The sequence below is a fragment of the Crotalus tigris genome, unplaced genomic scaffold (genome assembly GCF_016545835.1).
Source record: "Crotalus tigris isolate CLP2741 ecotype Arizona unplaced genomic scaffold, ASM1654583v1 scf7180000023923.54869, whole genome shotgun sequence".
Classification (NCBI taxonomy): domain Eukaryota; kingdom Metazoa; phylum Chordata; class Lepidosauria; order Squamata; family Viperidae; genus Crotalus; species Crotalus tigris.
This window is the reverse complement of record NW_024100269.1, coordinates 33,059-39,516: the sequence shown is the minus strand read 5'-3', so window position 1 is coordinate 39,516 and position 6,458 is coordinate 33,059.

Here is a 6,458-nt window from a genome sequence, read left to right as displayed (position 1 = left end):
ACTTTTTAGCAAGCAAATCTTTATGAATAAAGTTGGGAGCTTCATTTTTTTTTATTATATTTCTTCTCCTGGAAATGACAAATAAAAGAAAGAATACCTGCAGAGCTTTCTGTAAATATTATTTCCACATTTTTTGCAGCCATTCCCATTCTCCCCACATTGGAAATGAGACTTTTGGGGGGATTGATAATGTTTCCACAATGGCAGCACAATTCGACTGCTGTGACTAAGAGCCAAACAGGATCCGTCCCCTGGATGGGGGGGGGGTCTCTATGAAGTTCAATAATACGGATAGTCCTTGACTTACAGCACAACTGAGCCCAAAATTTGCATTGCTAAGCAAATGAGTTTTGCTCCATTTTACGACCTTTTTTTGCTTCAGCTGTTAAGTGAATCACTGTGTGGTTGCAGATTTTGCTTGCCAGAAGGTCGCCAAAGGGGATCACATGATCCCAGGATACTGGAACTGCTAAGCCTCCGAAGTTTGATCAAGTGACAATGGGGATGCTGCAACAATTGTAAGTGTGAAAAATGACCATAAGTCACTTTTTTCAGTGTTGTGACTTTGAGGGGTCACTAAAGGAATGGCAGTGGGAGGAAAGAAGGAAGGGAGGGAGGAAATTGCAGGAGCAGCTTCCGTCTTCGCCCCTTTCGTGAGCTTTTGACTGTCTTGGTGCAAGTGCAAAGGACTGGATGTGATGTGTGGATGGAAACATTGTAAAAAAAAAAACCTTAAGGTGTGTGTGTGTGTGTGTGTGTGTGTGTGTGTGCAGAAGCCTTGTGTTGAGTCCCCCCTTCTTCCACCTCTTCCTCCTTGTGTCCCTGACTGCATCAAACAGACAAGAGACAGAAAGAGTCATGGGAAATCTTATAACATCCAGAGGAAAGGGCTTGGAGACTGGAAAAGGATAAAGCAAAGAGATAAGGGAAAATAAAAAATATTTATGTCTAATGTAAGGACCCACCCCACTTTGCATCTTAAGAAGACAGAACTCTTGGAATAATTCTTCCAACAGGAATCCTTTATTAAGAGAAAATGGTTGCAGGCGTTCTAGACAGGACTTGGGGTCCAAGCTCTGCCATTCAAGGTTTTAAGGGGTTCCCCACTAGTCCCACCCAATCACCCCCCTCTTCCAGCGACAGTTTCAGGCATCACAATCCCACCCCCTTTTCCTTTCTGCCGGCTGGATGGAGACTTCAAAGAAAACTACATGAAAGGCAACAGCTCCATTCTTATGGTTAGTTCTTTTGGCAATACCCACAATCAGCTGCTTTGAAGTGTACCGAAGGAAGTGAGGGCCATAAAGCCCCTTTGTTCACCCCTTCCCTTCATCGTATGGCAGAATCCATAGAAGGCAGAAATGGGGGGGTTTTATAATTGATAACTAGGGATGAAATATAATTGGATTCTGACACTTTCTTTTAAATCCAGTCAGATAGTTAACTCAAAAGAAACGATCATATAATAAACAAAATATATTTTAATGAGAAAGATTACTTGCATTCACGCTGTGGTTGATGCTCCTGTAAATACATCTTTGTCCATCTTTTAGATCATCCCTTTAGGTAAGAAGATATTGCTCTTCATACCATCTTTATAACGACTCAGGCTCATTGTATGACCTTCCATGGCCCATGCTTCTTACAGACAAAGAGAGTCCCATGTGGCTTGTGTCCAGGAAGTCTCCCAATGACCTTTGGAACTCCTCCCACTGACCCATCCATATACCTAGCATTTAACCCAATGACTGCCAGACACTCTGATACTGCTCTCTAGTTAGGATTACATAGATCTATAGGTTCCATGGAGCTATACGTTCCAGAATACTCCCCGCTTGGAAATTTATATTTCCACTACTAAAATAGTAAAAACATAGCATCAGGGGATGCAATACTCACAGTTAACTAACTTGTGACTAAATAGGTAAAACTTGGTATCAAACATGCATAACTATAAGGTAAATATAAAACATGCACAATTATGAAAAAGGCAAGTGTTACATCAAACAATGCATAAGACAATACATAATTTGAGGTTTAATCTTCTCATTCAATCTTCATCACCAACGGGACCAAATTGGTGATCAACCTGGTACAAGTGTCTTTGAGTCACGACCTGACTCATGTGGCTTCACGATCTGGACCTCAGCTGGGCAAACTAGTTCATCAAGTGGGTGGGCCTGGTGCGCAAGTCCCATGGGCCAATAGTTCTGGTATGTAGTCTTGTCTCCCAGTGAGACAAGGTCTTCTTCCTGTGAAGGAAACTGGAACCAAATCTGGAACAGAAAAAACTGGAACCCAAGCTTCTCGGGAACGAGGGGAATTGGATTCACAGGATACTCAGGAACCGAAAAACCTAGAAAGACATAAACAGCTGGATCTGGAAACACAGGAACAGCTGGGGCTGAAGAATCAAGATCAGGAACATCAGGAAACTCAGGAAGAGCTGGAGCTGGAAACTCAGGATCAGGAACATCTGGAAACTCAGGAACAGCCGGAGCTGAAGAATCAGGAACAACAGCTGGAACTGAAGGGTCAGGAACAGCAGCTGGAAGTGAAGAATCAGGAACAACAGCTTGAGCAGAAGACTCAGGATACTCAAGAACCAAAGGGTCTGGAACCACCGGTGGAGTATTGAAGAGGGCTGCTACTGTTGTCATCAGGGTGAGGACTTCATGTGTGGGTGTCACTGTATTTAATGACATGGAATCCATGAAAGGCAGTAAGTCCTCGCAGGCTCCTACAAGGCTAATTCTTGGGGTGCTGAGACAAGTGATCAAGACGATCAAAACTATGCCTAATTTCAGGTGTCTCCATTTAGACAGGGTTTTGAAGCAGATTGGTTGACGTTTACTGGGTGTCTGAGGTTGAAGGTTGGCACTTTGATCTGAAGCTGGAAGTGCATAATGTTTTGGTCTATGTGGCTTCTGTCTATTTGGACAGGCCAAGAGCTGAAGACTTTCTAGCCAGATCAGTTCTGTTATCTGTGTGGCAAGGTTGGGCCACTTCACTTGGTTAATAAAGTTCTTATTTGTTGGCACATGATGCCATTGTTCGGGGCTTAAGGATGTTTCAATCCTTTTCTCTCTGTTGCTTACATGGACGTAGAAGTGTCTGCTTTGTTTGCAGATGTAGCTTGACATCACTTTGCTGTCTGCGTAGAAGGTGGTGGACTGTAATTCAAGGCACAACGTCTTTGCCGTCAAGTTGGTCAGCTTTACAGCCAAAGTGGTGCCACATAGCTGTAACCTTGGTACGGTGTGGCCTTCTTGTATTGCAAGTCTCGCTTTCCCTAAGAAGACACTGAGACTGCAGCACTCCCCGCTGTAGACTGTGATGCATCTTATGGTTGCAAACAAGATAACGTAAGTGTGGCTCTCCCCGCTGTAGAGTGAGACGTATCAGAAGGCTGCAGTCGCCTTCGTAGACACATCTAAGGAAGCATACAATTCTTTCTTCTGCACTGTAGCGGGTGAGCTGGAGACGTACGTGCGCTGCACTTGCATGCTTTGGAGACATTTTGGGAGTACGCTCCATGACTCCCAGTCTTGGGGGCATTGTTTGTCTTGTTTGTCCTTTATGGACAAAGCTAAGTTGTTGTAATTGTTGCTTGTCTGGAACACGGTTGCTTCCAAAACAGTTTTGGTTGTTACAAGCGCGCGGTGTTCTAGGTGCGGTTGGAACACTGTTGCTACCAAAACAGGTTTGGTTGTCACAAGCGTGCAGTGTTGTTCTAAGTGCGGTTGGAACACTGTTGCTACCAAAACAGGTTTGGTTGTCACAAGCGTGCAGTGTTGTAGGGGTGGTTTTAGGTGAGGTGCTGTTCCATTACTGGGAATGGAGATTTTTGGGATGTTCACCTGGGTTGGGATTTGCGATTGGTCGACACAAACCGTACCTCCTATGGCCCATCCGAATTCCGTTTTAATAGCTACTGGAGATCCTGGTGGACCTTTGATTCTTTCGTCGGAGCCAATGGACTCTGGGGCATCTCTTCCTACCATGAGTAGGATTTCAGCCTCAGGATCTAGAGGAGGGATTAAATCGGCTATGTGTGCTAAGTGAGGTATTTTTCTTGCTGCCTCTGGTGTTGAGATTTCGCTGCGAACATCTGGTAAGGTCTCCCATTCTAACACTGATGGTATCCGGAAATGTGAACTTCCATCTATCGCTTTTATGCGTAGACCAGTGATTTTCCTCCCCGCTGTGCGCATTGGTACTGTGCATGTATTTATTGCAAAATGCTTCAGTTCACCCGGGAGGTCAAAGAGGTCAAAAAAGGCGGGCTTAGCTATAGTAACTTTGCTGTGTGGCGTACATCTTTACGGCCCTTTCAGGTTTCCCGTTGGGGTAGACTTTTGCAAGAGAGACAGGTGAGCATGAAGGAGGGCATGAATCTAAAATGCTTTCTTTTAAATCCAGTCAGATAGTTAACTCAAAAGAAACGATCATATAATAAACAAAATATATTTTAATGAGAAAGATTACTTGCATTCACACTGTGGTTGATGCTCCTGTAAATACATCTTTGTCCATCTTTTAGATCATCCCTTTAGGTAAGAAGATATTGCTCTTCATACCATCTTTATAACGACTCAGGCTCATTGTATGACCTTCCATGGCCCATGCTTCTTACAGACAAAGAGATTCCCATGTGGCTTGTGTCCAGGAAGTCTCCCGATGACCTTTGGAACTCCTCCCACTGACCCATCCATATACCTAGCATTTAACCCAATAACTGCCAGACACTCTGACACACTGATACCTGCTCTCTAGTTAGGAATACATAGATCTATACGTTCCATGGAGCTATACGTTCCAGAATAGTGATGCTGGGTGAAGAGAGTTCAATAACAAGGGGATTGACTTCTTCTGTCCTTCAACATGGCCTCTGGTCTCAAGAGGCTGCTGTGTAAGGTCTCCCAGACCTATGAGGTTTGGTGCCACTCTAGGTTGATCACATATCAGTGGTGCTCCATGTCTTCTGACACCAAGGAAGCAATCAGCACCCTTGAATCCTGCCAATGTTAAGAGTAGGCCTCTTTTATATCAGAGCTGCATCTATTAAACCTGAACTGGAGCTAATTTTAAAATTCCTTGTGCCTGGAGTGAAATTTTATTTCCCATTTTTTTCTAAAAATATAAAATTTGGGATGAGACTTGCCTAAAAGTATTAGTACTGCTTTATAAAACCTTAGTAAGACCACACCTGGAACACTGCAACCAATTTTTGTCACCGTATCACAAAAAAGATGTTGAGAGCTTGGAAACCAATTAGAGAAGAGCAACTAAGATGATCAAAGGACCGGAGACTAAAACATACGAAAAACAGCTGCAGGACTTGGGTTTGGCTAGTCTAAAGAAAAGAAGAAACAGGGGAGACATGATTGCAGTATTCCAATATTTGAGGGACTGCCACAAGGAAGAAGGCATCAAACTATTCTCCAAAGCACCAGAGGGCAGGACGAGAAACAATGGTTGGAAACTGACCAAAGAGAGAAGCAACCTGGAATTAAGGAGAAACTTCTAACAGTGAAGACAATCAACCAGTGGAACAGCTGGCCTCCAGAAATCATGGGCACTCCATTACTGGAGATTTTTAAGAAGAGGCTAGACGGTCACTTGTCGGAGATGGTATACCGTTTCAGACAGATGGCTGCCCAGTCTTTCCTTAAAAACTCTAGTAATGAAGCACCTAAAACTTCTGAAGGCAGCTGTTCCACTGGTTAATTATCCTCACTGTTAGGAAGTTTCGCCTTAATTCCAAGTTGCTTCATTAGTTTCCAACTGCTGTCTTGCCTTCTGGTGCTTTGGAGAATAATTTGACCCCCTCTTGTTTGTGGTAGTCCCTCAAATACCAGAATGCTGCTATCATGCTCTTACTAAGGATTTATAAAGGGATACTAAAACTTAACGTGATTTGGATTCCATCCCTCTGTTTACACAACCAAGGGTTGCATTAGCATTGCTGGCTGCTGCCACACACGGCTGGCTGATTTGCCCCCAAGCTGCAGAATGAGAGAAGCAGCGTCTCTTTTGCTCTCCCCCTTCGTAATTGCCCTGGAGGTGCTGTGAGGTCCTTTCTTCCCCCTTTCTCTCTCTGGGGTCCCTTCCTGGGGCTCATGAGGAGCATCTGATCTTTCCTGGCCATCACTGGATCAGGTGGGAAAGAAGCCCCAAGGGAAGAAACTCCTGCCTTGGCTGTGATTGGGGCTCAGAGGGGACACAACACCCACATTTGGGGCAGGGAACATAGTTTGAGAAAGAGTGAGAGAATCCGTTGGTGCCAAAGCAGAGGCTCCTTCCCTCAACAGAGACGGAGGCCTCAGACACAACCTGTCCCCCATTTTCTGGGCTGCTCTCTCATCGGCCCCCAGGAAGAACTCATGAACCCATAATGACCCCTAAGAAGTTCAGGAGTTGGTACATTCCAACCGCTCTCTGCCTGTCCAGAATCC